Source organism: Pinus tabuliformis, chromosome 8 (assembly GCF_031772625.1).
Source record: "Pinus tabuliformis cultivar Carrire ecotype Pingquan chromosome 8, CPIR1, whole genome shotgun sequence".
NCBI lineage: Eukaryota > Viridiplantae > Streptophyta > Pinopsida > Pinales > Pinaceae > Pinus > Pinus tabuliformis.
Genome location: NC_142294.1, coordinates 1,046,631,749 through 1,046,641,789, shown reverse-complemented (window position 1 = coordinate 1,046,641,789; position 10,041 = coordinate 1,046,631,749). Strand labels below are relative to the sequence as shown.

General features: G+C 34.2%; 1 long non-coding RNA gene across 1 annotated transcript; it reads left to right on the top strand.

Annotated features, from left to right (window-relative positions):
• Window positions 1-7,347: 7,347 nt before the first annotated feature.
• LOC149238942 (uncharacterized) lies at window positions 7,348-9,291 on the top strand. The gene is made up of 2 exons (XR_016245420.1): window positions 7,348-8,321; window positions 8,785-9,291. It is a non-coding gene; the product is annotated as an uncharacterized LOC149238942 (long non-coding RNA).
• The last annotated feature ends 750 nt before the right edge of the window (window positions 9,292-10,041 follow it).

Here is a 10,041-nt window from a genome sequence, read left to right as displayed (position 1 = left end):
TTATATATCTAAATTTAGTTTATAAACCCCCCTAAGATTCAAATCCAACTAGGTGAATTCACACCCTCTAAATATAAGAAAGTGGATTGTCTATACCCCTTCATTTTGCATAAAGCTAGAGAATGATTTGTGAAGCTATCTCATAAGAGGTTGGAAATACTAGGAGCTAAACCATTGTCCATAACAAATGAGACACCTCTCTTCCTAGATACTAGGAAAGATCATATAACTTTAGATTTAGTAGAAGTTGCATGTTCACAAGCAACCCAACATAACCCAAAAAGCATGGTTGAGGAAGTAGAAAAATATAAGGTAAGGATCAAAGAGCTAGATGCAAATGTGAAACACTACTAGGCAGATAGAATCAACATATAAAAATTCAAAACTTGTGCCCATGCATTGGAGGAGACGAGAACTACACGGATAATTATACACTAGTTTTAAAGAATTTCAAGAAATTTCCATGCCATTGCTAACCTCAATAGGGGAAATCAAATCAAGAATGTGGAAATATAGGGATTCACTTGGCGATGAATAATCTAAAGAAATGGAAAGAATAAAATATTAACACACCTTTAGATTTCCATAGGATGACAGAGAGGGAGAATTAACTAAATTATGTAACAATGACTAATTTCCATAAAGAAAAAACACCACTAGAGAAGGATATATTTGAGTTAAAAGGAAACTACATACTCATACAATGGCATAGAAGAATTGACTGAGCATAGATTGCTTAAAATTGGAGAAATGACGGCACCCAAACCCAAGGATCAAATTTTGCTTGAACTATAAGATGTTTGGTCTCCATGGAAATCTCCATAAGAATAGTTCCTCAAATCATCATGAAAAGCTTTAAAGGAACACATCGTTGGGCCTTCCGAAGATATCAACTTCATCTCATATTTGAGTACACTAGAAAGGGAAATGAACCCTGTGTCGAGGAACAAAACCACATATCAAGTTTTTTTTGGAATGTCTACTATTTAGATGAGTTTTTGCAATTGCTTCCCAACATGAATTCTAGATTACATATTTTCAAAATTAAGCTCAAGGGTGAATTTATTTTTTAGGAATACTACATAGTGTAAAAGGTTAAGAAAGTACAAAACTGGGAAAGTCAAATAATTGTAACTATTAGAAGTGCAAATGTTGTAACTATCAATAGGAAGTTAGGAAGTCCCAAGAAATGGTTACAACTTATAAGTTATATATGTCCAAGGACCTAGTAAGATGGATTCTTACCTTTTGCAATTTTGAGAACTACTTTTGAGAATTTCAATGAGAAGAAGCCCTTGGCAATTTTTGAGGAGAAGTAATTGGTGTTATGTGATATGCTTTCTTTATATGAATTGTTTCTAGCTTTTGTATTGTCAAATTCATTGTTGCAAGGTTAAATTATTCATATGATTAACTATTCCTTTATGAGTTTTACAGTGCATTCTAATTACTTTTATGATGTTGTTGATTTAAGTTGGTAAATAGTTGATTATGAAATAGTTGTTGTTTTATACTATTAATTATTTACAAGTTTTTCTTTGGAATTACAAGGAGGAAATTTAGAGTTCCTATCTATTTTCTTAATCAACTTTGTTCCTAGATAGGTTAGTTTATAATAGTTTGCCTTCAATACTCAGATTAGTTTCTTATTGCACATAACATTGTTGCTTTTTTGTTCACGCCACACTCATCTCAGTAACGGTTACTGAGATAGAAGTCAAACGGGTCTCCTATTATAAATGGTGTGCGATCTACTTGGGACTTTATACTAGGGAGTATCCCTATCTCTTGAATGACGTTTTTCCCATGTTAATAGACCCCTATTGGAATTTTTGGTCATTTTCGTTGGTTATTCATATATTTTCATGTTTAATTGAGTATTTCTACTAGGTAGAAGGATAGATATGTACCACCCATCCTCTTCATGAGATGTTCCAATTCCAAAAAATAAATCACAATACATATTTCCTCACATTAATAAATCAACCCTTATCATCTCTTACTTCTAACCTCTCGATGGTTCCGACTACAGAAACATTAATATTATTATACTAACCTTTTCAATTTGTGTAGGATTTTAAAAACACCTCTTAATTCCAACCTCTTGATGATTTCAATAAGAAAAAGTGTTAGAAATGTAGCAAGAAAAGGCTCAATTTTGACTTGTGCCTTAGTAAATTGAGTAAATAAAATCTGCACAATAGCATGACAACTTGGAGGTAGTTAACTAGTGTGACATTGCTCTTTTCACTCTGTTAGCTCAGTAAATTCAAGTTAGTGGGCTTGGAGTTCAGTCATGCATGTGTCGATTGCTAAATTTTAGCAATCTAGTTCAGTTATTTTCAGTTGTACACAATTAGCTGACCTCTAACTATTAATAGAGTTGGTTTAAGTTTAGTGTGCAGTGAGACAATAGTCTAACTCTTAGATCTGTTAGTCAACTGATCAATCAACCCAAGATATCCCAGACATGCATGGAATTTGAATTGCTCAACTAGAGTGGAGAAAATAAAGGCTAGTGTAACTGTAAGTGTATACAAGTTGAGTGTACAGTTGTTGCATGCAGGAAGTTGATCAATCCTTGGGAATTGCGCAAGGAAGTAGGGACCTCCCTATTGTTTAGGAGTTGGAATTAGCTCATATTTGTGTAAGGAAATAGGAGGTTGGAGGAGGCATAAAGTGGCTAAGTATTGGTCAGAGGTTCTCATTCAATAGAGAGAAAAAAATTTCCTTTGTAGGTTGTGCTCAGAGATGGAGCATGCAATTGTAATAGTTTCTCTAATCAACCGATTAATGAAAAGAGGCTTACGAGGTTTTTCCCAATTGGGTTACCCTAGAAATCAATGTATACTTGGGTTTTTCTTGTTGCATGTTTATGCATGTGTCTCTAAATTGTGATTTTCATTTCGTAGATTAGTAGAGTAGAATTTGTGTCTCCTGATTTTAGTTCAATTTCTTGAGCAGTTGCAATTTCTATCAAATTTCTACATGGTATCAGATCCATGAAATCACATTAGAACCAATATTTCAATTTTGTCCCTTAGGAATTTCGTATTTGCAGCGTTAGTGTAGCAACTTTTATTTAAATTTGGGAGAATGTCTTTCAATGGACTGAGATTGTAGTATTCCCTGGAGTGAACCTCAAATTTCTTAGGTTGAAAGGACTGAAAGGAAGCAATTCTTGATGATAATGGTGTGTTAGAATATGTTAAAACTGACATTTTGAAACTCCAACAGTTTGATGCACAACAATTAGCATAGTGGAAGAATATTACCACAAGATCCAGGAGGATCATCCTAGAGGGCGTGAGGGACCATATAGTCTCGAAGTTACATGGAAAGGAGACTTCATTTGCTATGTGGATGACCCTCTCTGAATTATTCAAAAATAACAATGATGCAATAAAACTTGGTTTGGTGAACAAATTGAGGATTGAAGACTAAGGGTATGATGTAATCTTCAGAAATGGAAAGGCCTGCCTCAAACATTTTGCTTCAGGACAAATCAAGCAGATTGGTGTCAGGATTGAGAGCCTCTACAAGTTGGAGGAAGATGCATGTGCAACCTTAACGACTAAGGAAGAGATTCCTTAGAGTAGAGATATGATGGTTGAGCAAGAGCATGATAGAGCTCTCAATATGACACCTTCTAGTTCAGAGGGAGAAAATGTAGCTATACCTCCAGGAGTGAGGTGGGGTGATATAGATCCTTAACCCCAGAATTGCAAGGAATTTTGGGAAGGTCCATTGAGGTGTCCTCCTCATGGATCATTAGCTTGCTATAAGAGCCCACAATATTCAGTAGCAAGAGGATCTGTGTTGGTTGGAGCAGTCAGATACTGAGGAGCACAGAGCAATTGACAGCAGAGCAAGAGACTCAGTAGCAGGGTCAATAATAGTGTAGTTTTCCCAATAGACAGTTGCAAAGACACAGGGGATTCAGTATGTTTTGGATTATTCTCAGTTGATGTTGTTGTAATAGAAACAACAATAGTGAGTGGCAATGCTACAATACATTCCATAGGTGTTGGATAGGGGTGGTGCAAAATCCCTTTCTTTCTAAGAGGGAGTGTTAGAAATGTAGCAAGAAAATGCTCAATTTTGACTTGTGCCTTAGTCAAATTGAGTAAATCGAATTTCCTCATCAACAAGACAACTTGGAGGCAGTTAACCTAGTGTGACATGGCTCTTGTCACTCAGTTAGCTAAGTAAATTCGAGTTAGTGGGCTTGGAGTTCAGTCATGCATGTGTTGATTGCTAAATTTTAGCAATCTAGTTCAGTTATTTTTAGTTGTACTCAGTTAACTGACCTCTAACTATTGATAGAGTCAGTTGAAGGTCATTTGTTGAGTGAGACAACAGTCTAACTCAGAGATCTTTCAATTATCTATTCAATCATCCCAAAATATCCCAGACATGCATGGAATTTGAATTGCTTAGTTGGAGTGGAGGAGAAAAAGGCTAGTGTAATAGTAAGTGTATACTAGTTGGGTGTACAGTTGTTGCATGCAGGAAGTTGATCAATCCTTGGGAATTGTGTAAGGAAATAGGGACCTCCCTATTGTTTAGGAGTTGGAATTAGCTCAAAATTGTGCAAGGAAATAAGAGACTAGAGGAGGCATAAAGTGGCTAAGTATTGGTCAAAGGTCCTCATTCAATAGAGAGAACAATTTTTCTTTTGCAAGTTGTGCTTAGAGCTAGAGCATGCAATTATAATAGTTTCTCTATTCAAATGATTAATGCTAAGAGGCTTGAGGGGTTTTTCCTAGCTGAGATCCCCTAGAAATCATTGTGTACTTGTGGTTTTTCTTGTTACATGTCGATGCATGTGTCTCTAAATTGTGGATTTCATTTCGCAAATTAGTAGAATAGAATTTTTGTCTCCTAATTTCAATTTGATTTCTTGAACAATCACAATCTATTAAATTTCTACAGAAAAAATTACAACTTGTCAAATACCCATACCACTTGAAAAAAATGTGATAATAAACTTTCTATACAATGTCATGAACATATATTAAATATATAATTTTTTAAACATTCATCTACTCTAATATTTGTGTTGACCAATTCTACAACTCCACACTAGAAATTTCCTTAACTTCATGACTCACAAATATATATACCCTACTTTAATTTTAGAAACCCTGGCCCGTGATACAAGGATTATGTTAATTTTAGATATTTATTTAATACAATTACAATAAATAATATACAAGTTAAACTTATAAATATAACACATATCCCAATGTTAATGTATCTAAAATTAAAATTAATTTACATGTGTTGTGGTTTCTTTTTCTTCTTTACCATATGGATCATGTGCATTCAAAACAAATAATATTATTATCTTTCCCAAACATAATGATTAAATAACTTTTATATATATATTTAATACATTTATATTATTCAATTATTTTTATTAAAATATATATATAATTTATTAAAGAAAGTAAGAATAATAATAAACCATTATTTTTTAAACACATATTCAACATCCTAAACTTCCCAATTTGATTGCTCAACATCCTCATTTGGTGAAGTCCTTTTTATTATTATATAAAATTTTAACATTTCCTTTTTACTCCATATCCATACACACTAGTTGCCTTTAAGTTAGCACCCACAATTGTACCAAACATTATGGTCTCACATAGAAAACCAAACCAAACCAAACCAAACCAAGCATTTATCATAACAGGTGATAGTAGTTGTTACATTGCTGAAGCAGAGCAGTTGTAAAATGATGTCATATCATTATTTATGAATGTCTACAAGTTGCCAAGCACCGGATCTTGAATACCCATCTTTTTGAAAGTGTGGTACATTCGCATGATGGTATGAGTAGGCAATGCAATTGAAGCCGAGAACACACTGGCCGACAAGGTGCGCATAAAGCGAAGATAAAATAATGCATCCATTTGACTTTGACTTTGACTTTGAGACCATGCCTTTATACTTCATAATAAAAGGCTAACCAAAGCAGCCTTTTATGTTTCCTTTCCTTTCCTTCCCTGCCTATGGAAAAGTGCATTTCATTAGCGAATTATCCACCCTATACCTAGTAACCAAAAAGATGGGTAGTAGGTCGTGTGTTGCAGGTACGGTTGTTCACGCATCACAATGCTTATGTCATAGGTAGTTTTTCTATCTCCCATCTTGTACAAATGGCCGCTTATATTCTCATTTATAAATAAATTTTATTTTTATTTTTATTGAAAAAATAATAGATTTAGCAAATTGTAAAATCTAATATAAGTTTTGATAGTTTAATTAATACAGGTTAAGTTTATTAATGAAATTTTTTTGGAAGAGATTGTAACTTTTTGCTATTTAAAATATATTTTTGAATATATAAATAGATTTAGGGCTTTGAAATTTTTTTGAGGTAATTGGTTTCTGGAGATTATATAACTAAAACTTATTTCTTTAAAAATTCCTGCGAGATTATGACAAGATTGTCTCGAAAAAAAATGTCTAGAAATAAAAAAACATCTATAAGATGCACTATGTTTTAAATATAATATTTTTTTGTTTTTAACTAAATTTCCAATTTTAGACAAAATAAGCCAAAGGGGGCAGTATCAGGATATACAATTTTGGGCCAAATTGTAATTTCTTGTGTTTAACATGCTTTTTTGAATGTATAAATGAATTCAATGCCCTGAAAAATCTTCAAAACACTCTAATTTTGCAAATTACACAATTCAAACTAATAAACCACAAAATTCAAACTAGTACACCTTTCTAATACAGTTTGTACCAGATTGTGACTTCTTATTGTTTAATATGCCTATTTAAATGTATAAATGAATTCAAAGCCTTGAAAAATCAATTAAATACAATTTTGGATTAGATTGTGACTTCTTATTGTTTAAACTATTTAAATGTATAAGTGATTAGGGCTGAAAATTCTTTAAACCAATCTAATTTTACAAATTACACTATTCAAACTAATAAACTTTTAAGAGATAGTTTTGGACTAGATTGTAACTTCTTATTCTTATTGTCTAAAATACTTTAATACGGCTAAAAAAACTTTAAAATATTCCAATTTTACAAATTACAAAATAACTCATCTTTTTTTAAATAGTTTTTTGACCCACAAATGTCCTCGTTAAATTAATGCATTTAAGCGGTTCCATATCAATTATTGTCCAGTGGGATGTGCATGTATATATATTTTTGGCGTACCATGTACAACGATAGGGAAAAACATTGACCAGTCTCTCTCTGATCAATAGTTACAGCAGTAAGTTGAAGAGTATTCAATAATAATCCATTGCGTTTTTTTTTGGTGAATAATACGGAGAGACAAACCTCTTGGATGTGGATATGGAGCCTTGATGATGAAAAGACCCAACAGTGTCTTCTCCAACGTACTCACCTGTACTCATCATGATGTGTATCTTTCCTTCAAATCCCTCACATCCCAACTTTCCATTAGTTGCTTTAACTCTTGTTACTATTGACTTCAACAGAGAATCAGACTCAGACTCAGATGATCAATCCAGTGGAGGTGGAGTTAGATCTCCTGATGAAATTGTGTTTGGAATGAAAAGACATTGCTTAACCAGGCAGCCAAATGCGGGCCAACTTGCCTGGCAGGGTGGGTGTTTGTAATCAATGGGTCTCCTAGCACTCCATAGCAGTGAAATAAATACATGAACTAACCCCACGGTCACTCGGGTCCCAGTTCAGGGGTGCTAAGTCGGTCACCTGAAGGGCCAGGCCACACCATATTCTCCGGGATAGTACCGTACCCATAGAGCCAGGCTTGACTAAAATGTTTCTGAGGCATTTAATAAGCTATCAGTCAGATTATGACATTCTATCAATATTGCTGGACTTTGCCTTCAAGAGGACCTGCCCACTGTGCCCAGTGCCCTTTGATCTGTATAATTCTCGCCGCTATTTAGAGGCCATTTCGTTAAAGCATTTATTCCGAAAGACGAGAAAACCAGAAACCAAAAAGGAATTCTTCACAACAGTCCATTTTCCTAACCCTCCCCATACAGATCCTAAAATACCAAGAGCTGTACCCTAACAAAATTCAGACCAGTCCTTATTGGGTCTGATGTCATTCAGGGACTGAAGAATCTCTGAAGAAATTGCGATTATATTAAGTTGGGTGTGGTAAAATCAGGAGGTACAGCCATGTTTACATTTTTGGAAGTTAGACTAGACGCGCATAGATACTGTTTGGCTGCCATGGCAAACGCGTTTCTGCCATACATGTGAGTAAGCAGAAAAATTAAAGCGAGCTGGCAGGATTCGAGGGTACAAAAGAAGGGATCCCAATTCCCGATTTCCTGGGAAAGGTAAGAAAGTCCTCTGGTTATCTTCTGGGAATGTGAACTAAAATATTGGGTTTTATGGGAAAGCATCAAACCTAGTAAATGGAGGAATGGGGCACATTAATACACAGTTGCATTGCCTTCCCCTCCACGGCAACAGAAATCCTTATATTATAATTGCATTCTTTCTCCTTTGGTATATATACAATTAATATATCTTGCCCGCTCCAGTCACTCGTCCATCTCATAATCATAAACTTTTTGTATTCATCACGTCCCACTCAGTTTTGCCCGCTGTTCACGATCCTGGATCACCAATTTCGAGTCCGGCTGATGTCATAATGCTGAGCAGCCAGACCAGAAAATGTGATTCATCTCTGTTTGTTGCAGAGCAGCCTCTGTGTAAAAGCATTTCTGGATTTGATCTTTTGGGTTTTGGCCTCACAGACTTGTTCTGTAACTAAGTTGGGTGCTGTTGTTTTAGCAGTGCAAAATGGTGGGCGAGAGAAGGCATAGCGTGGCATCTGTATGCATCTTACTGGTCGTGATTTCTAGCTTATGCATTGATGCATCTGGTTCGGCCTTATTTCAGCCACAGAAAAACAAGGGCAAGATTTCTCCAGCTTCGAAGTCCTCCTCATCTGCTAGAACTTATTTTGATCTACAGCGTGGGATCCCCAGGTCTTCGAGCAACATATATGAACAAGAGAAGCGTAAAGTTCATACTGGCCCAAATCCTCTGCACAACAGGTAGTTCGATCTAGTTTTTTGGGGGTTGACTTTCATATCTATTTTTGTAACTCATCACATCTGAGCAAACTTTTTGGATTGGAATTTGCTAATTTGAAATCTGTTTTAGGAATTTTACATAAAATTCCTATCAGAGGGCATGTTAATATTTGGAATAGGATGCTTCCCGATATAGTTCTCATGTATAATTTCTCTGCGTTATGTTAAGAGTTTGTGAGAGATATTAAATACATGATTAACAGTATGGTATGGAGCTCACCCAAATGATCAAATTATATTACTGTGCATAATTTACACGTTGATACCGGTTATCTGTAAGAATATTACTGTAACATGGTGTTGTATATAGAGTCATGGATTAATGGCAGTTTTAACTACAGACACTGTGATCTCATGCTTACGCGTGTATCACTATCATGGCCGATTAATTAAGTTTAGTTTAAAGAGCTTACAAATTAATTAGCATTGAAAATAATGGAAATTCAGGCAAGTTTATCATAAATTTTGGTGGAAATTTTTGAAAATTTGAGTTACAGATATAAAAATTCAGGACTTTGGGTGATGGTGTTGAATCGATTTCCACTGTTAAAAAAATGATTTAAATACTCCAGCATTCTAATTTAAAAAAAAAAATTTACAGGATTCCCCAAAAAATCTGCAGTCCTGCCAAATTAATTACAATTATTGTCATTGTAAGTGACACAAATTTGCTTGAATAAATAGACTCACAAATTTATTTGAATAAATAGACTCATTAAGTTTGTGATTATAAAATGAGAAAAAATTGTTTAAAATCAATTAGTAATCAATTAACTCAATTGGTAATCACTATGTTATAAAGTATTATGTAAATTGTGAGATTCAAACTTCAAATCATATAAAACATGTAAATATCACTATATTATAAAATGTTATGTAAATTATGAAATTCAAAATTCAAATCCAAATACATGTTCTCCCCACTTAATACTTAACTTTCTAAACCAGAAATTTC